The sequence below is a fragment of the Sceloporus occidentalis genome, unplaced genomic scaffold (genome assembly GCF_023333645.1).
Source record: "Sceloporus occidentalis isolate IW3139 unplaced genomic scaffold, rSceOcc1.0.p SCAF_5, whole genome shotgun sequence".
NCBI lineage: Eukaryota > Metazoa > Chordata > Lepidosauria > Squamata > Phrynosomatidae > Sceloporus > Sceloporus occidentalis.
In genome coordinates this window covers 33,383,726-33,405,740 of record NW_028316985.1, presented here as the reverse complement: position 1 = coordinate 33,405,740, position 22,015 = coordinate 33,383,726, and the positions used below count along the sequence as shown (strand labels likewise).

Below are 22,015 nucleotides of genomic sequence, written 5' to 3'. Positions count from 1 at the left end.
TACCTCCCACTCTGGAGAAGGCATTCTAGATGTGAAGCCTCACCCCAAATAGATCTTTGCTCTATGTGGAAGCACAGTGGACCTCTTTTTTTTGATGGAAGATGGATAACGGTGAGTTTGAGAATTTGAGTCAAGGGTGGGGATTCCCTCTATATTGCAGCTCCCAGCAGCCTTAGCCAGTGTAGCCAATTGTGAAGGATGCTGAGGATTACAATCTAATAACACATGGAGGGCCATGCAATTCCCACTCCTGATCTAAGTGCCCAGGCAGGTTGGTAAAATTGTTCTGCGGCTATGACTGTTTTGGCAGTCTTTTCTGGATTTATGGAAATACAGGATTGGAAAAGACCCTGCTAACTACTTTAGACTAACTTTTATCTAGTAACAATTCTGTGAGCTTTTTTTGGCTCACAGATCCATATATTTTGCTGGAGTTATATTTCAAATATTTGTATGCTGGTGTGTTTTTTTAAATCAAAAATGGTACACAAAATAGAATAACATCAAATTGTTAAAACGATAAAACCAGAAAACATGGTATCTGTAAACCAGGAGTGTGAATATATTGATAATTTGCAAGCCTGCTTCAATCCCATTATTGGAAAAAAATAACTGATGATGATGATGATGATGATGATGATGATGATGATGATGTTTAAAATGTTGAACTATCGTTTCCAGCATTCCTGACCATTGGCTAAGCTGGCTAGGGCTGATGAGACTTCCACTCCAACAACTGCTGAAGGGCTATATACTGTAGTTCCCAGTCTTGCGGTAAAGAAACAATTGTTTAACATTAAAACTTTGTGAATACGTTAATAATAAACAACATTTAAACAGTTCTGAGTAGTTCAAGCAAATACCACCTCCAGCACTAACAGCTGTTTTTCTTTAGGGCTGTTGCAGTAATATTCATACAAAATCAAATTTCCTACAAATGAATTGTAGGCAAATTCATACAAAATCAGAATTGATTTGATTTCAATCATTGTGAAATCTGATCCAGATATGAATGAGGTTATATTTATATGTTTAAATGTGGCTTTTTTGCTGCAGTTTTTCAATGTAGTCTTCTATATTTGCCCCATCAAAACTCTGATAAAGTTCTGTATTATACAACATTGGCTTGCCCAAAGCCTCTAAATAAGGTGTAGGTGTGGATTTGAATGTAATATTTATTCATAAATTAACAATATTTATATACTGCCCAAGAACTGACATCCCCTTATTTGGTAACATATATAACTTAATCATCCTAAGGTGAGACTGGCGACTACTCATCAAAGGGCCTTTTCAGCAGTAGTGCCTTCTCTCTGGAATGCTCTACCAGAAAAGATTCGCCTTAGTGGAACAGTGGAAGCCTTTAAAAAGGCATTAAAAACCTACCTCTTCCTACAAGCTTACCTTCCCAACTCCTTGTAATAAGCCTTCCCCTATTCACTATGATGTATATACACCGTTGATTTTAATATTTTTGAATTGTATGTTTCTAGATAATAATATTGGATTGTAAACCGTATTAATGTGTGTTAATTAGTTGTAATGTGCTATCTTTACCTTTTATTGTATTCGTTTTACCGATTGTACACCGCTTTGATCTATAGGAAAAGTGGTCTATAAATAAACAATTTATTATTATTATATTATTATATAAAACCATAAAAAATGGGAACAAGTAAAATATTAGAATGTCAAGAAAAATAGTAGAAGTTGCAGTAAATAAAACCACAAGGAGCAAAATATTAACGTGGGGAGAGAGAGAGAGAGAGAGGTTTAAGATTAAAACACCTTGGAAAATAAAAAAGGCCTTCCCTTGTCACGGAAGGATATCACATCCAAACACACAGGTTTCCCATATTCAGACCCACAGTGCTACTTCCTGCAACACCATAGCTTTTTATAATCAATTGCATTACTGGCTTTTTAATGCCTTAATATTTTAGTTTTGAATTTGACTGTATTCTAATTTTTGCATTGGCATTTGTCTTGTTTTTATATGACGTAATCTGCTGTGAAAGTATTTATTGTGGACACCTAGTTCGTGTTCACGTTGGAGCATAGAAAATTTACTTGTTTGGACTACAGCTTTCAGAATCCATGGGCACTGATTGTGGCTGAGGTATTTGTGAGATGCCCAACCCAGAGGGAATCAGAAGCAATGAGAGTCTGTTGTTTATAAATGGATATCCTTGTTTGGCCACCTTTTCATCACAGTTTCAGTTTGAGAGGGTTGTAGTTTAAACAGCCCTAAAGGAAAACAGCTGGTAGTGCTGGAGGTCAGCCTTGAGAAAATCAATTGAACCATGTGTTTAAATATTAACCTAAAGAGGTTGCTTTTTTTGAGGCTGGCCTGTCAAATGTGTAAAATGTTCATAGTGCTATCGTGCTGAAAGTGTGAAAGAAGCATTTTGAAAGGGATCAAAAGAAATTTAAGCCAGATGAAATGGATTCTGCAGGCAGACACTTTGAAAAATAGCAGAAATGGGAATATAGGGGCTCCTTTATTTGATACTCTGGTTTGGTTAGGACAGAACACCAAACCAAATATTTATGCTATGGGAATACTTACAAGTTCTCTGTTGTATTAAACAGTCCACTTCAGTTAGCTTTGCTACTGCAAACCACTGTTTAGTATTACATCTGAACCAGCAAACTATAGTTTGGACTTGCACTCTAAACCAGGATTTCAAAGCATGGTTAGAATTTGGTTTATCATCCCCATTTAGACAAAAGAAAAACATAATATCCTAGTTAAGATTTAATGATAAACATGTGGTTAGCATGAAAGAAAAAAAAGCCAGAGAAACGTATGAAGATTAGAAGAACAAGGAGTGCACAAACCTAGTTTCTATTCATAGTCATTCACATGCATTTAATATTCATGCATTTATACTACACTGACAAGGGTATCATAGGGTATCATACACAGTCCCACAATATGGAGGTTTTGCGAGGGGGGCATGGGCCACCACAAATGTGGCTTCTGGGGTCTACACGCAACCCACAGGATGTATGCTATCCACCCCTGTGTTACAAAGAGGAGAAGAGATGTCAAGTTCCTTACAATGGGGTCTAGGTAAAGACTGTGAAAAGCAGGGAAAATCCAGAACTCTGGTTTGTACACCTAATGTTCTCAGTGAACAAAATTTCCACAAATAACAGAATAAATCATCGTTGAATAAAATCTGTATAATCCCATTAAGAGTTTGAGGTCAGAGGAGGATTCCTAAACCTTCCAGCATCTGTATGTCTACAGAAGAAGCCTTATTCTGAGCCTCTTGTACAATCTGTTCTGCCACTTTAAGCAGTGGCTTTAAACTCAGGGGAAAAAAACAAACTCTTGGATTGCGTCAGTGCTGGAATTGGCAAGATCACAGGCTTGCTTAATTCCTTTCCCCCCTTCTCAGTCCCCCCTTCATTTCACAGAGATGGGGAGGGGAAGGCTGGCTGCGCACAGAAAGATTTGTCCTTCTGACATCCTACTGTTGACCTTCTTCAAAGGCGGTGCTGGTTAAGGCCATCGTCCACTTGGAAAGGTTAATTAAATGCAGTCCAAATTTAACACTGGCAATGGAGCACCACTGTAGCTGAGTTAAAAATAATAATTAAGAACAAGGAAACAGGCAACTAGACTTCCCCATTAACTGGCTTATGTGGCCTCTGGGGCTGAATTCTTCACAGGGAAGCATGCAGGCATAGCTGCTGTCTACAGGGATAACATGTAAGATGGGCAAAGGGAAGCAATTTCAGGAGAGTCACTAATGTTGATGGTGCCTCTATCCCTGCCTGCAGACTTTGACTATCCTATAGCTGAACTATATGCCGTTTTACAGTGGAATGGAGGTATTAATGCCATACTGTCTAACCAGCTGACTTCTTATTAGCAGAAAGTATGAAAGGAAGATCAAAACTTGTTACACAGTTTGGTTGTTGCTCGCCATGAACACAGCTCCCAGCTAGTCAGAATTTTATGGGCTTATGCCAGAATGGTATCCTCTCAGTACATCTGGGGGAGAAGCATGTGCAACTTGGCATTTTTGCTATTTGTGTACATGCATGCTTTTTAAAGTTTCTTTTTTTGGACTCCAAGGGGAATGAAGTTCATGTGCAACATGCTACCTATGTGGCTATCATCGTTTTATAACAAGGATGGGAATCATGTTGACCTCCAGAGCTTATTGGACTGCATGTCATAACATGCATAGGCAATGGCGTGGGATATTGGGAGCTGCAGTCCCAGAACATCTGGAGAACTACATGAGTAGCACCTCTGCTTTTCAAAAAGCAGCCTGGTCCTTCTAATGTGTCATATAGAAAACCAAGCTGGTAAGAACCACAACCTCAAGACTTTATCTTGATCTCTCAGCTGAACCAATGCCAGTTCCTTCTTGGAACAAGAAAACATTAAAGTAGAAGTTATGGTGGTCACATATCATATTTGTAGGCAGTCCTACTTTTCAAACAGTCCTCTGTTGGAAGCTGCCCCTTCTTATTGGAAGCACTGCCCATTCCATGTCTAGTTTAATGGTTAAGGAACTCTAATGAGGGAGAGTTTGGGACTCATCCACCAACAATTAAGACCTGGGATAGGTGTCTGAGTAGATGCATAGGATACCTGGTCATAGATCCCCCCATCGGGGTGAAATATATTGCATTTCTATTTCAGATGTAGCAATTACTTCTAAATAGGTGCTTATACATGTAGACTAGCAAACTAGCCTTCCCCAATGTGGTAACCTCCATTTGTGTTGGACTACAAGTCCCATCATCCCAGACAGGATGGAGTCCAATACATCTGGGGGTTATCAGCTAGCACACACATTTCATTCCAATATGTCTCCTTTTGGGGTGTAGAGTTGGACTTAATGCATACATGTGTTCCATGTACAGACATACCCGAATTAACAAAGTCACTGACAAAGAACCCCACTTTTTACAAAGTCTTTTTATGTCTGTCCAGCCCTCTTTTCTTCTTCATTCTCTGTCTAACTGGAGTTTTTAAAGCAGCATTAGCATTGGGAGGATGGTGAAGGAAGGCTAGAGAAACATAGAATTTTTGTACTAGATTGTATCAGCATGTCTGCAGTAAACAATGTAATAAATCTGAGAGGGGAAAGAACAGGATTCTACTGTAGTCAATCCTACTATAGCTGTGTATCCCTGCCTATAGAGGCAAGGTAAATAGCAACTGTGTCTAGAATCCCTTACTGAGCATGTTTGAACAGAAAAAGGGGAAAGCAGATAATCCTGTCTCACTAGCTAACCTCAGCAAGTTAAAAAAAAGCATAGATCTGTAAGTTTAGCCACCAAATAGTAATAATAATAATAATAATAATAATAATATTATTAAAAATTGGAGCTGGTGAAAGGAAAAATCATCCCTGGAAGAAACCTTCAAAATTGTCTCCAGAAGGTTCAAAATGTTTTCATCTTCTTATTGTCTACAATTAACTGTTTCATTTCACACGTGCACATTGGTAATTTTGAATTTTTTTTTTTTGGTGAAATAAATTGAACTGCTCTTCTTTTTTGTGGTGCAGGAACCAGTCTGTATACAGTGCGCCCATGTCATATGTGGGGCGCATTATACGCTGCTTTCAGCATACACTGAAAGCAGTGCTGCTTCTTCTGGTGCTGTGTGCTGGAAGAAAGAATGGTGTGTGTGCCAGTGGTGTGTGCCGCCGCATGCCGCCATGATTACAAGCCCAATTACTTGCAATGGGGCTTGAGCATACACATTTTTTGTTTTATGCGGGGGGGGGGGGGGTCCGGAACGGATTCCCACGCGTAAAACAAGGGTGCACTGTACTTTCCATGTTATTTTTGTCTTTATTATCAAATTTTCTGTTAAAGAAGTAATGCCCAGGAACACTAGTTCATTAACTGAGGTATAACCATATTAGGTTCTTCTCTTACATAACATCTTTCTAAAAAAAAAGGAGGGGTGAGGAAGAAACTTTCATGCCCCCACTACATCTTGCATACTTTTTTTTCTCATAAAAGGTGCCATCACCTCTATTAGGTTATCACTGAAAGCTTTACCAAACCTATTGTGTGAATTCAACCATTGCCTGTTCTGCACTGACACCCAGAGCATGTGTGTCAATAAAAATGATCTCATTTAAAAATAATATACTCTGTTTTTTCAAATATATTTCAAACATTTTAGATTTTTTAATGGAGTGCTTAATTAATTTCAGGATGATAGTGGTTGCTCTTAGCAATCAAACACATTTAGTAAAGTTTCTGACAGGTAGGTTCAGAGTAATGGTGGAATGAAAGTTAGCGCATAAACAGCAAGTTTTCATATGTATGTCCTAGGCTGCATCCACACAGCAGAAATAACCCAGTTTGATGCCACTTTAACTGCCATGACTCAGTGCTGTGGAATTCTGAGAATTGTAGTTTGTTTTGGCACCAGAACTCTCTGACACAGAAGACTAATTGTATCACAAAACTAAAAGTCCCAGAATTCTATAGCACTGAGCCTTGGCAGTTAAAGTGGTGTGAAAGTGTGGATACAGCTCCAGATCTCTTCCAAAGCAAAAACAGACACTGATTTGCTGAGAACCAGGAAATAGTGATGGCCTCTGGAGGTTAAAGGGTATGATCAAAGCAAATATGCTTATGGTTATTAAAGACACTGGATGTCTCTTTTCTCACTGCATAGCAAAACACAGAAAGAAAGAAAAACACCTTTTGGACTAAAACTCACAGAATTCCCCAGCCATGATCATGGGAGTTTTAATCCCGGAAAGAAACTGTTCCATGTTCTGTACATCACAGAGTTAGGATAGACAGATCATGAACTACGGATAGATCTCTGGGTGATTTACAACTGATGGGCAATACCTCCTGACTCTCTCCCAGTTGTTCAACAACAGGAATAATGTAATGAATCCCATCTCACACCCAGCAAATAAAGAAATATTGAGACAGCCAGGAATGAATTGTTCTGTGGAATGAATGTGAGCTCAGTTCTGGTGTTCAAAAAAAGGAGTAAATTTGCTGCAAAATTTGGTCCAGATATAATGAGTGCAAGTGATCCCCTGGAATTTATCCAATTAGTGCAAAAGGCAGCTATTCTGCATATAACAAATAAATTGCTGTATGAGGTTATTTCAAAATCCTCAGTTCTTAATTTAGATTCTTTTAGGGACAGATGGAACATTAAACTGAAAATCAAACTAAAACCTCTACATTGGAAAGTTGCTTTGCAGTCACATTATCTGCACTGGATAGCTAACTGAAGCTTATAGAACCCAAAGTTTGCTTTAGGGTATATTGGACACCACTTTATTTTTAATTATTGAGGTTCACCCTGCATGCTTAGAGCTGGACATGTGAGCTATTGGAAGCCAATCATGTATATCTTTTATGGTTATTTCAAGCTGTTACCTCTTTTTGAATAAATGTCAAAACAAGAATTAATGTATTTAACAAATTATTGTCAAATGGAAGTTGCACATGTTTTATTGGGTCATATATCTAAATGAGAGAGCCAACGTGGTGTAGTGGTTTCAAGACAGGACTATGACTTTGGGAGATCAAGGTTCAAATCCCAGCTCAGCAATGGAAACCCACTGAGTGACCTTGGCACATCACACTCACTAAGCTTCAGAGTATGGCAAAGGCAAACTCTCTCTGAATAAAATTGCCAAGAAAACCTCATGATAGGCTCCTTAGGGTCACCAGAAGCTGGAAACAACTTGAAGGCACACAACAACAACAGTACCTAATTGGGTCACATACCTAAGTTGTACATATTTTATTGGGTCAAATACCTAGGGTTTGGACAGGGAAATGGCTTGCCAGACCCCTACTGATGGCTAAATGTACAATTTTATAACACTGGAAACCTCAGATTACCCTGAATATTAATATCTGGATTCAAGGTCTTTTAAGACTGGCCTTCCAAGAAAGACTAATTTATGAGAGATCAAGTTGCAAACTCAATGTGGAATGCATGTTGATGTTGTAACATACTACAATATACTTTCTAACTATTTCTCTCCCCCCCCCCCCCCCCACACACACTTTTTGAAAACAAATGTTTGGAGCAAATACAATTATATTAAATCATAGGGCCCATCCACACTGTACAATTATAGCACTGCCATGGTTCCATTCTATGGAATCCTGGATTTGTAGTTTGGTGAGATTATAAAACTCTCTGACTGAGAATTCTGAATGCCCCTCCTTAAGCTGAACCATCCACAAAAAAGGATACACAAAAGACTGCAGCAATTATAGAAACACAGCATTAATTTCCCACTCAAGCAAAATTACGCTTAAAATTCTTCAGCCCAGACTCCAGTCATATATGGAGAGAGAACTGCCAGATGTCCAAGTGGGGTTCAGGAAAGTCAGAGGCACCGGGGACCACATAGCAAACATATGATGGCTAACGGAGTGCACCAAGGAATTCCAAAAGAAAATCAGCATGTGCTTTATAGACTATAGCAAAGCCTTTAACTGGATGGATCATGAAAAACTATGGAATGCTCTTAAAGATATGGGACTACCAATACATCTGATAGTTCTGATGGGAAATCTGTACTTAGGACATTAGGACAAGAGGCTGCTGTTACAACAGAATATGGAGAAACAGAATGGTTCAATTGGCAAGGCTGCATTTCATCACTCTACTTATTCAACTTGTATGCAGAAAATATCATAAGAGCAAGTGTGGACTCAGAAGGAGGAGTAAAGATAGGAGGAAGGAACATCAACATTTTAAGATCTGTGGATAACTCTATACTACAAATAGAAAGCATCATGGACTTGGAACTATTACTAAGAAAGGTCAAGGAAGAAAGTATAAAGGCAAGCTTGTTGCTGAACATAAAAAGAAAACAAATAATGACCATGGAGGATCTACGTAACTTCAATCTAGACAATGAGGAAATTGAAATAGTTAAAGGTTTCCTATGCCTTGGATCAAACAATGATCAGAATGGAGACTGCAGTCAAGAAATAAGGAAACTAGATATGGGAAGGGCAGTAATGAAAGAACTAAACACAATCCTAAAGAGTAAAGATATACAACTGAGCACTGAAGTTAGAGCTGTCGAATTCTTTTTATTCCTCATCACCATGTACGGATATGAAAGCTGGACAGTGAAGAAAGTGGATAAGAGAAAAATAAACTGTTTTGAGATGTGGTGCTGAGGAAGAGTGTTGAAGGTTAGTGTGGACAGCCAAAAAGGCACAAATGGGTCCTTGAGGAGATAAAGACAGAAATTTCCCCAGAAGCCAAGATGATTAAATTAAGCCTGTAGCGTTTTGGCCACATCATGAGAAGGCATGAATTGTTGGAAATGACAATAATGCTAGGAAAGGTAGAAGGTAGTAGAAAGACAGAAAGGGCACACACCAGATGGATAGACTCAATTAGGGACATTGCGGGCCTGAATCTATAAGATCTAAGCAGAACAGTGGAGGATAGCAGGGTCACCATGAGTTGAGGTCAACTCAAGGGCAACTAACAACAACAGTCTTTGAAAACTCAGAAAGTTAATTTGCAAAAGGCAGTAATGAAGTCAGGTAATTTTAAAGAATCTGGACCTGGTGGTATTTTGGCTTAATTCTATAATAAAATAGAATTTTTGCCTCCAGCCCCAAGCTAAAACTAAATCAAAAGGTGACATTATTTCTTGTTGTGCTGGACACATCCCCTTAGGGCCTCCGAGGAAAAATCCCTCCATCCCTTCTGTAGTTGCCCATTTCTGCTTTAATTGGTAGATCCAACATTTGACATCCCTTCCACTCACTGGCTGTGCTGACTGGGGTCTTCTGGGAGTTGTAGTACAAAAGGTAAGTTTTCCGGGCCCTGAAGAAATATTTAGATTTGGCTAGAATAAAAAGTATCCAGAGTAAATGGTTAGCTTATGTTGCACATGTGGGAGCAGGGATGATTTTCTCTACTGACCGACTGTTGTTTTGGCCACAGCAGGACAACCTGCTGGAGATGTTTAGGAGATTCCACCTAAACACAAGCAAGAATTTCCTGATGGTAAGAGCTGTTCGACAGTGGAACACCCCCCCTCAGAGAATGATGGAGTCTCCTTCTTTGGAGGTTTTTTAAACAGAGGCTTGGTGGCCATTTGTTAGGGGTACTTTGATTCTGTGTTTCTGCATGACAGGGGGTTGGACTGGATGGCCCTTGAGGTTTCTTCTAACTCTATGATTCTCTATTCATGATGTCAGTGGCCTAATCAGGAACTTAACAATTACGTATTCATTGAATCCATCTGTTTACACATTCTAAATGTATCACAAAAGAGACCTTCAAGCAGATGGATTATTAAGAAAAAGAAATTAAGGTCTAGATACATCTTCAGAGGGTGCATCTACACAGTAGAAATAATGCACTTTGACATCACTGCTGTGGCTCCATCTTGGGATTTGTAGTTTTACATAGTCTTTAGCCTTCTCTGCCAAAGTGTACTGATGCCTCACAAAACTACAATTCACAAGATACTGTAGAATGGAGCCATGGCAGTTAAAGCGGTGTCTAACTGCATTATTTCTATAGGTTAGATGTACCGAAAGACAAAGATCAGGTATGTTCTTATTCAAGCTACCAAAGCTCCAAATTACCAGATGCTCTAGGGGGCACTCTTGAGCTATGCCAGCATACAGGGGTGGTTATTATTTCAGTTTTATTAGGCATATTTTCCAAAAACAAATTGTCTTACAATATTAAATATATAGATGTTACAAATGAGAATAAAAACAATGTGTCTATACTGGGAAAACCCTGCTCTCTTTAGGAAGAGCAAGATAAATGGACAATCAATTGGCATAATGGCCATCCTTTTTTAAATCAGCCAGTTGTATCCCATGTGAAACCTGACGTTGAAAGGAAAGTAACACTTGGATGAGGCTGTCCTCTTTATGAAGAATGTTCTGTAGCTGAGGAGTCAAAACTGAAGAGTTCTTTTCCATGCCATTGCCATTGACCCAATGCTTTGGTCATAGATATTGCACCAAGAGGAATAAGGCAAGTGTTATTGCTGAAGATGGCCACTGCCTTTAATTTTACAGAAGATGATGACACAGATGTAAGGATAAAACATAAGGAAGCATTCACTAGACAAAATCCTGCTTGACAATTTGTTTGTTTATATTTCCTCAGTAAATCAAATGGAAAATCTGCACTGGCATGATTAGAACTAAAAATAGTTCTCTTCTGCATTTTGTCTTGCATTAACAACATTTACAAGCAAATTGATTTCAGGCTTAAAAGATGCTGGCACTGGTTTTAACCCCCACCCCCTAGTGAGAGAGGTACAGAAAAGGCTCTGCGGAAGAAATGGGGGATTTAAACTGAGGATGGATGTAAAAGAGGTGAGCAGCGTGGAGCAGTGTGGGAGACTCTACACAGGCAAAAGAGATTGGCTAAAAAACCCGGAAGTCGAGGAGGCATAGTAAAATGCTCAACTATTTCTGGCACCTGTACTCTTGACAGCAACTGAACATATAGATGTTTAAGCACCTAGAGGCTTTGTTGGCATTGTGTGCTGGGGGAGGCTGTTTAGGGTGGGTGGGTGGAGTGATAGCCCTAGAGTTGGGGTGCTTCCATGAAGTGTTAGGAGAACTATGCTGGAAGGTAAACAGGAGGTGCACCAGAAAGAAACTCCTTGTGAAGTTTCTCATTAGGCGTTACATCTACTGACATGGCTTTACCACGATGCTGCACATTCCCTTATGCCAGTCCCAGCACTTAGAGATGTTACTCCCAGAAACTTTCTATGTGTTATTCCTGTATGCCATACTGGCAGAGGGAATTTGGAGAGTAAACAAGCAACTGTCTGCTGGATTAACAACATTTGGAATGGGGCCCTTTTTGTGCCAGAGATGAGCAGAGTATGGCCCTCCAGAGGTAGTTGGTATGTAGCTCCCATGAGCCCTAGCCAGCATAGCCAAGGGTGACGAATGCAGGGTGTTGACAGTACAACTTTGGGGGGGGGGTGCTTTTTGTCCACCCCTGCTTTATGCTGTGAACAGTTTGTAATTTGTTGAGAGAGCTTGACAATGCAAAGTCAGCTCTGTGAATGAGTGAAGCTCCATGAAACCCTAAGGTAGCTGGAAAAGTCCATCCATTACCATTAGCAGAAGACTAGTTGGCTCATTTCAGTGCCTTTCATAGTAGTTTGGTACACAGCGATCAGCAACAAGCACTGCAGAGAGAGAGAAATATTAGCAAAGGATCAAATGCTAATTTAGAATCAAACTAAATTATGATCAGGATAATATTGAAAGCAATAGAGGAGTCAAGGATAACCATTGGTAACTTTGTAGTTATTGATAGCAAGATAACTACTGTTGCATGGAAAAGGCTGAAGTCTTGAGTTAATGTACAGTTATAGAACAGGAGTGAGGAACATTTGGTCAACTGGATAGCAGAGCAGAGCAGTGGAGCATAGGGAGTCTTGGGGATTTCTCATCTACAGGATTGCCATGGGTCAAGATCAACTTGAGGGTGGATAAGAACAACAAAGGGTAAATTTATGAAGGAACATAAGTGAAATTACAGCAGATCAGGAGGAGTCTGATCCTTCCTTCCATCCCTAACTTGAAAGTGTTAACCAAAGAAGAAATTAAAGCCATTACAATAGGAAACTGTTACAGCATGACAAAGCATCCTTTCTTGTTTTCCTAACAAATATTACATATTTTGTGGATACAATTAACAATAGTCCTTTCATTGTTTGTTCATGAAAATGGGAAGGATGTTTGCTTCCTGTTTTGCAGGCAGCTTGTTTTTCTTGATTTGTTTATTTTTTGATGGTAGTAGGGAGGGTTTAGCTCAAGGAAGATGCTTCGTGAGCTTGTTATTCTGCTGAGCTGTTGCAACAGCCATGTAATTAACACATATTATGTAATCAAGCTACTTTTCATACCTTTTCTCTCATTTATTTGCATCTGGGGCACATCTATAAACACCTGTATATTATTGTTTCCAATTTATGAAAGGCATGTATTGTTAAATGCCTCTTGGGATTCCCCGTGTTGATATATGAGCTATTGTCAGAGTCCTTTGAAACGTTACACCGTTTCCCCTGCTTGATAGGAAACTGTTCGTAAGAACTTAAGAAGAGCCCTGTTGGGTCAGACTGAGGGCCTATCTAGGCCAACACATTTTTCATAGCAGCCAATCAATAGCCCATGGGAAACCTGCAGCTGGACCTTCTGCCTCACACTCACCAGTACCTGATACACTAGCCAAAATGGTATAAAGCCATCCAAACTATAGTTAGCTAGTTATGGCCTTGATGTCTGTGAATTATCTGACTTCATTTGAAAGCAGTCCAATTTGGCAGCTATCACTATGTCTTGTAGCAATGAATTGCAAAGTTTATCTGTTATGAATTTCCCACCATTCACTTCTATGAATGATCTCAGGCTCTAATATTATGAGAGAAGGAACCACTCCCAGGTATATTTCTAACATGCAGCACTCCAGATGTTGCTGGGTGGCAAATCTCATCAGCCCTTGCCAACTTAGACCACAGTGAAGGATGACAGGAGCAATAGTCCAACAACATCTAAGGAACTGCTCTTGACTCAAAACAGTAATTTTACATTTTTCTGCAGTACCTCTACCCACCTGTGTTGTGAATTGCCTACTTGTGATTTGTATGTGTGTATGTGTTTTCAGGTCGCCTGTCAACTTATGGTGATCCCATGAATGTCATAGGGTTTTCTTAGGCAAGGGAAACTCAGAGGTGGTTTTGTCAGTTCCTTCCTCTGAAATATAGCCTACATGGTAAAACACATGCCTTTAAGGTATTTAGGCACCTGTGATTTAGGCAGTGATAAATAAGGCTTCTCCTACTGCACCTCTGTCCATAATAGTCTCAGGTGCCTCTGTCCAGGTCCAGTAACAGATAGAGAAAAGATGTGTGTGGATGGATGCATATTTCAGTTCCTTTGCTAGCCTCAGGTTTCATTCCAAGATCAGTGTGGCCTCCACTTGAGAACGGGCTTCTGTTCCATATTGCAGGAAGTGCTAAGTACAGAGCTCTATTAAAGTGCCCTCTGCCTGACACAGCACTCTCAACCAGAGTAGCTGTCAGTGTCAACAATGTCAGGGTTCAGTGACAAGCCAATGAACGTGGCTGTGTGTGTTGGCTACATTTTGGGTGGGTCTGTGTACCATTCTGGATCTCTGATGCATTCCTTTTTATTTTCCTCCTTCCCCCTCCAGTCTGCATTATTTAAGGAGCATAATGCAAAAGAAATGTTATGGAAGAACATATGGAAGAACATGAAGAAGAGGAGCTAATGTAGGTGAAGCAGGGTTTGGGAATGAGGGGAGGCTACCGGTTTAAAAGACTTCATTTCTCATCCAGAAAAGTACAACTGGTAATTCCTCTTGAAGTTAATGCAGTGGCACTGGGGGAGAATCTTGCAAGCTTAATTAAAGGGAAAGGGAGTTGATCTGGATGTTGGTACCGCTGGAAATTTGGGAGGTTTCTTTACCTGCGCTCGCCATGTTTCTCCTTTTGATCAGGTGAAGACACAGCTTCCCAGAAGCAAAGGATAGAAGCCACATAAATTTGCATAGTGTTGCATGTGCTGGTTTATGGTGTTTGGATGCAAGTTTAGAAATGGTTACAGTCATTTAAATTAAGGCTGGGCAACTTCAGTAATTCAGTTTTGAGAGCCTGGGTTTAGTGTGGACTGCACCCCTGCTGAAAATGTTTTTTCGGTTCCTCCCTCCAACTCAAAATAGACATTAAAAAGGGCCCTGGAAAAGGCAGCTGTTCATTGAAGCAAAGTCCTGCATCTTACTTTAAAGGAGAACTGCCATTCTTGGAAGCTTATAGTGATTCTCTTTAGATTTTATCCATTTCCTCCCTTGGCAGCAGTATTTAGTGTCCCCTGAATGTGAAAGTCTGTGACCGGCTGAGTTTGCTGTCTAGCTTTTAATTATTGGTGGGTGACTTCAAGGCCTCTGCTGCTCTACATTCTTAATATACTTATTTATCATTAAACTGAGAACCAGCATGGTATTGTGGTTTGAGCATTTGACTTGGAGACTCAGGTTCAAATCCCTACTCGAAACAGCCCTTCAATCTGAAAATGATGCTTACAGGAAGATTCTAAAGTCCCTATCTGGATATACTTTTCTTAGAAAACCAAAAAGGCATAGATATTATGTGTAAGCTTTTAATATAATACATTCCTTCCTCAGATGATACATTTATTAAAAAAAATCATGCATGGGAAAGGAACAAGGAAATGATGATGCCACAGTAATGTTGTCTGCATAGTTTTGGAGATAGTATGGAGGAATAATATAAAAATTATCAAATTGGGCTCATCATGCCACAACTTCAATGACCCTGAGCTCACTGGGAAAAATGAAGGCAATAGAAGAAGAGAAATAACACGTGATCCTCCATTTGAGAATTTTTGTGTCCACCATGGAACTATAATTTCAGGGTCATGGGATTGAATGCCACAGGCTGGTTCACACACATACATTGCTTCGTTTCTGTATGTGCAATTATAGTAACCATCATGATTGGCCACTAAATGTGTGTGAACTGGCTTAATCAAAAAGCATTGTGTTTGGGATGGTTTGAAATTCTGCCAGTCTCTGAGTTGTGGGGGAGTGTCCTATAGTCTTCACATGAATTCATGTGTATACCAACCTCAAATGTGTGTCCTGGATTCAGGTGAAAGTAGCCATCAACATCCCACAAGCTCAGTACCTCAACTGGAGAGGTTTGCATGTACATGCTGAATGCACTATTTTCTTTCCCAAAATCTGAAACTAGGAAACCTGCACATGCCTATGTTTTCTAACTATGGTCCTTGCCTGCTGGTTGAATTCAAGTGTGTCTTCAAGAACAGTGATGGCTAGATGTTTTTTTTTAAAGCATGTACGTGATACTACAAATCTCTTGAAGCAATCCAAGATTCCACACTAAATTGCATTTATGGACAGTTTTAGATGGTAAATCCTCCAGTGTATAAGATAACTAGACAGAAAAACAGCCTTGTGCAGGAGCTGAATTTTGTTATTTGTATATAAATGTTTTCTTAAGCAAACAGGTAAGATGTAAATGATAGGTATGCATTCACAGCAAAAAAGTGCAGTCCAGTTAATGTCCCCAGGCAGATGGGCACCTAAGGGCACATAGCATTTACTGCAGGAAGCATGAACCTAAATCCTATTGGTTTGTCCCACTTAGAGTAGACCCTTTGAATTAGTGTTCATTTACCAGACTAACAACTGGCTTTAGGCCATTGCAGCAAACATAGCTTCTGTGGGAAATAGCAGCCTATCTTTCCGTAATCTTACACAGAGTAGGTGCCTCTGCCTTATATGTCTGCCCCACACCTTTTTGGTGTGCTGATGTTGTTGCTGTGTGCCTTCAGGTTCCTAGCTGGTGATCCCAAGGCAACCCTATCATAGGGGTTTCTTTGCAAGATTTATTTGAGGGGAGGGATTGTCTTTGCATTCTCTGAGGTGGAGAGAGTGTGACTTGCCCATGGCCACCCAGTGGGTTTTCATAGCTGAGTGGAGATTCAAACTCTGGTCTCTTGGAATCGTACTCAAAAACATTATACCACACTGGCTCCAGTACAGTGATATGAAGGCTTAATTTTGACGAGATCTGTTAAAGTAGTTTCAAGTAAGAGCCTGAACAGACAGGCCTAAATAAAGCTGCTTCAGGTCAGTTTGGAGGTATGCAGTTTAATTGATGCATTTGTCCTAAGAGGCTGGAAGCCACACCAAAGCCAGGCTCCAATCCTAAGGACTAGAACACAGCTTTGGTGCAGCTTCCAGACTCTTAGGATGCACGCATCATTTAAACAGCATACCTTCAAAGTGACCCAAAGCTGCTTTATTTTGGCCTGTCTGTTCGGGCCCTAAGATTAGCAGTATGAACCAATGTGGTGTAGTGGTTTGAGCATTGGACAACAAATCTGGAGGTCAAAGGTTCAATTCTCTGCTCAGTCATAGAAACACTCTTTCAGCCCCAGAAAACCCAGTGATATGTTTGCCCTAGGGCCATCATAAGTTGGAAATAATTTATATAGGCACACAACAACAACAACCATAAAATACACAGCTGTATACTAACATCTTACTGTTTCTAATGCAAAACCTAAGTGGTATTTGAGTTTAAGAGTTGTTTGGTAATACTGATGTCATGAGTAAATAAGTAATTTAGCCTCCTCTTTTCTACCATGTCTTTCAGAGTGTCTTCAATGCACAAAAAATACAACATAGAAAAAAAAAACCCACCCATCTCTCATCTTCCCATATTGTTAAAGAAGCCTTCTGTAATGCTACCCGTGACATTAATCAAATTTAGCCTCTGTCTCCCTCTGCCACCCATCACATCCCTAGGTCTTCCATCCCTCCTTTGACCTGGACACATCTGCTTGTTCTTCTTTCAAGCTGTCTGCTTACCATTTGAGTTTATACCTTACTTTGCTGTATTTAGGATTTGCAATCATGTCCCCTGATGTGCCACTATCACCCAATTTCACAGCACTCTGGGCTGGTGGGACCTCAAAGAATTGCATGCAAATTAGGACTCTCTTTTGCCAAAAGAAAAGGAAAACAAGAAGGAGAAGAGGAGGATTTACATCTGTGGAGGATGTTGCTTCTTTGGACCAGCAGAACCTAAAGTTTATTGGATATTGTGAATAGGAAGTGATGGGTAGGAAAGGGAGAGACAAAGATGAAGAACTGATTTATAGGTCACTGACCAATACAAGGGGTAGGCAAAGTGTGCTCCCTGAAACCCTGAATTCTGAAAAATATTGCATAGCAATTTGTGCCCTCAGAGACTTCTGGGAGGCCCAACTTTCTATTTGAATGTAACCCATTTGAATGTAACCTGGGGGCACAGGTTGCCATTTGAATGTAACCCACTCTAGCTATTTTGAAATAGCATTTTTTATAAACTGGATATGATTGTCTATGGCCAATCAAAAGGAACAAATGGTAAAGATTAATTGGGTATCATACTTTCTTGTGAGGTGAGACATTGTGGGAAAGTAGAGCAGTTTCTAAGCAATTTGAAGGCAACCACAATTCAATACAGGATCTAGGAGGATGTGTGGGTGGGTATTTTTATGCCAGTGTGTTCAGTATTTGCTGATGCATATCTCTGTATATTAGAGACTATTTTGTTCTGGTTGTACTTGTGATATTCTGAAACTTGTCATAATGCTATCTTAGCCTATGAATTTTATTAGTACATGTTATTAGTATATTTGCAACACACACACACATACATGCACACACACATTTTCCATGTGCACCCTTCCTATTTTCTTATGGAGTTCAAAGCAATAGTCTAAACTTTGCAACAGCCCTACAGGGTAGGTCATATGAAGGGTTTGCAACTTTTCCAAGATAAACTAGTGTATTTTGTGTGAGCTGAGTTGGGATTTGGAGCTACATTTTCCCCTTTTGTGCTCTTTCGGACACTGCACCCACTGACTATTACCCCAGTCTTGGCTTTATAACACATAATATATATAGTGTGTCTGTATTGTGTACATATCAATTTACACAAATATATGTTCCTATCACATAAATGTTTTGGAGTTACATCTGTGAAGTTTTATTTTTGCATGAAATGCAACCAGCATAAAGCTTTCCATGTCTTGTGCAGGACTGTATAGCCTGCACTGAATGAAAAAAATGTATTTTTAAGTGGGGTGCTTGATATGAGGTCTGTAATAGGTGTGAGTCTTTTGATGTGTTTATGTGAAATTTGTAGTGTCGATGTATAGGAAGGAGACAGGAAGTATTTTGCGCACATGTGCATGTGTGTGTATGTATGTCAGAGGGAAAACCTTAAATTTTGCCTCATATATAGTATGAAAAGAAATTAGGCACTTACATTTCTTTATTCATCTTGGGTCTTGCCATCATTTTAAAGTGTATGTTACCAGCACAAACAGAACTTTTCCCCATACTATGTCTCCACCCTTGACCTAGGAAGAGGCAGATGCTACATTCACCATGATGTAGTTGCAAGCCCACTTCAAAGGGCCTTTGTCCCTCTCCCCGTTCTGATTAGGAGCTTGGGAGCAATTGCAGGCTGGCTCTTTTCTATGCCACATATTTACTCTGGGCATCTGTGGTCATGTTGGCAGCATTCCTGTTGTAACTCCTGCCAGCATTATTCCAGTTGTCAGAAGAAACTTTTTACTATGGGAAAGAGTTGTAGAATAATGTTACCAAATAGTATAGGAAGTAAGTGCTGGGCCACATGTTTCATGCCAATGTTAACACAGGTCCTAGGATGATCTTTATATTGATACAAGTGGGATGTACACTCTCTAGTTTCAACACAAATGGTGTCTTATTGTGAGACAGCTCACAATATACTCATAACAATTGCCCTTATGGTTGTCTGCCTCTGTGCTGTTTTGTGATGCTTCTTGCAGTTTGCATGTGGGCCTAATAATCTGGCCTCAATCCAACCAGTGTCTCCAAAGTGTTGCCTCTGAAGCCTGTGAAGTGGCTGGGAACAATTTTGCCAAAGCTTGGGCAGGAATGTGTTTAAAAATGAGAGTAGGTATCCACACAGTGAGTGTCCCACTCAAATGTGGATACCTGGGCACATTTTGAGGACTCCATTTGTACTGCACCTTATGCCAGGTGTTGAGCTGTCAGATGATACCAACTTCACTCTGGCTCATGCACCGGCTTCTGTAGGCCTGTCTGTCTCCTTTCCTCTTTACATTCACTTGTCTCTTTCCATGATTACTGATGTGCCCTGCTGAGTTACACCCCACATTGACTGTGGACTAAGCAGCTGTGCACCCTCCCTCTCTCATTTTCTCATTCTCTCACATACATACACTCAAATGTGTTCACTATTCATTTATGGCATATCCTGTTGCCATTGGAAACCTAAGAAAGAAGTGAATATACCCTCCAACTCTCTTGCTTTTTCTTTCCCCTCCCTTCCCCCACCCCCATTCCCTTGCAGACGAAGAGCTTAGCAATGAATCCATTGAAGCTCCAATCCATCAAAGAGCCCAATCGACAAGGCACAGACCGTTCCTAAATGTGATTAAATATCTCTTTCTTCCAAAGCTCAGAGGATACACGGATTTACCTATCCTGGCTTCTTCACAATTTGTGTTCAAACCACAGCCATCTGGAGGAGGTAAGAGAACCTTTTTGCCTAGTGACATGCTCCCTGTCCCTTCTCCTTTCTCCCACATTTGTTCTGTATGCAGAGGTGCATATAAGGCAAGGGAGGGGGACTGTGCTCACTGCACTCTCTCTGCTGAACTCATGCTTTTGCATGCTACAAATTGCCCAACCTCCCTTGGCAGCTCAGCATGCAGCTGCTCTTTGGAAATCAGTATGTGGGAGGGAGTCTGGTGCAGTTTTGCTGTGTGCAACCTAGAGCTTTTTTCTCTTTCCTTGTTTTCTCTTTGTCTCACCATCTATCTCTTTCTTGCCTTCCGTCTCATTCCTCCACTCCTCACCCCTGCAGTGCATGCCTCTTTCCTTCTCCCTTTATGAAACAAGCATTGATTGTCTGAGTTTGATAAGTGAAGAGATGGCAATGTAAATGCCCACCTTCCACACTTGGCTAATACTGTGCATACCTGCTTGCACTGGAGTGCCTTCATGGGATGCAGCAGGCCACAGATGTTACACTTCAGACAGCACTTGTTTTGCAGGCCTTGATGATGGAAGAGATGCCATTCATGGCACCTGCCAGTGTTGTTTGTCATGAGCTAAACTTGTGCTTGGGAATCTCTGATGGAGATTTTTTTTTTAAAAAATGTCCTTTCTGCCCACCATGAACTTGAGCTGGACATGTAGGTCTTTGCTGTTCAATCACATTGTGCAGTTTAGCATGTTTTAAAAATTGTGTGTTCAGAGTTGTTTGTCCTACAGCTTGACTGGAGAATGCAAACCCTGATTGTAGGATATGCTTTACCTCTCAAATTAATAATGGGAGTGGGTATTGCTAAGGTAGGAGAAGGGAAGCCCTCACCCTCCAGATGTTTTGGAATTTATCTCTTAGAAGTTGTTTCCAACATGACCAATGGTAAAAGATTATAGAAGCAGTAGTCCAAAGTATCTGGAGGAGCACAGTTTCCCACCCTTGTGCTGGGGGCATGCTTGGACATAGATAAATGACACAAGATCAAGGAAAGAGTGGTAAGCTGAATGAAGCAGCTTCCAAAATGCTGAAGAACTGTTGAAACAAAATCACTCTACTGTTGGTGCAACTATATGTGTATCTTTCATTGTGAAAGTTGATTTGTATGCAGTTTACATAAATAAAATTCTAAGGTACAATGCCATTGATAGCATGCAAACTCCTGAAACTGAAATGTATTCATAAAGTGTTAAAACACAAAAAGCTCTTCTAAATGTCAAAATAGGTATGGTATATTTATTTAAAGCTTTAACGCATTAATGAAAGCAACAATAATACATAAGTGAAACTAAAGCAAGAAAAACATGATTAGCAAAAGCCAAACACATCAGTTACTGACTCCCAGTAATATCCCATTTTGTTGAGCTTTTTTTTGAGATGCTGCTATTAGATAACTAACATTCTCTGTTCCAATGCTACAGAAACAGTGAATACATATACGCCATACAGGGGTTCAAACAATTGATGCCTAACCCTTCTTTTTAAAATGGATGCACTTTTACTGAACCATTTTGTTGAGTGCTTCCACATATAATAATGATTTTTAAAATTTTATTTCTTATCAAAAAAGGCAGAAAACAATAACAAATACAAACAAAAACAAGCTAAAATACAGATCCTTAAAAACCAACTTCAAAGATTCAAGGTCACATGGGATATAAAAGGGCAACATTACATAAAAACAGGGGTGGAGTCAGAACACAGAGATACTGTACCTTCTTTGCACCAGTTCAATCATCGAAAGGGAATCATATTACAAAGAAAGACCCACTTCTGCTCCAGTGTTGTTGAGATAAGATATAAGTGGGGAACATCGTTCTTCAAAAGGCAGAGGA

General features: G+C 40.0%; 1 protein-coding gene across 7 annotated transcripts in view; it reads left to right on the top strand.

Annotated features, from left to right (window-relative positions):
• The window catches only part of ELFN2 (extracellular leucine rich repeat and fibronectin type III domain containing 2), a 210,419-nt gene that overhangs the window by 44,299 nt on the left and 144,105 nt on the right, over positions 1–22,015 (top strand). For all 7 annotated transcript variants that reach the window (XR_016281518.1, XR_016281517.1, XR_016281519.1 and 4 more), the window contains exon 2: positions 19,986–20,165. The gene's annotated coding sequence lies outside the window, so the exon portion shown is untranslated. The remainder of the gene's footprint in view (positions 1–19,985; positions 20,166–22,015) is intronic.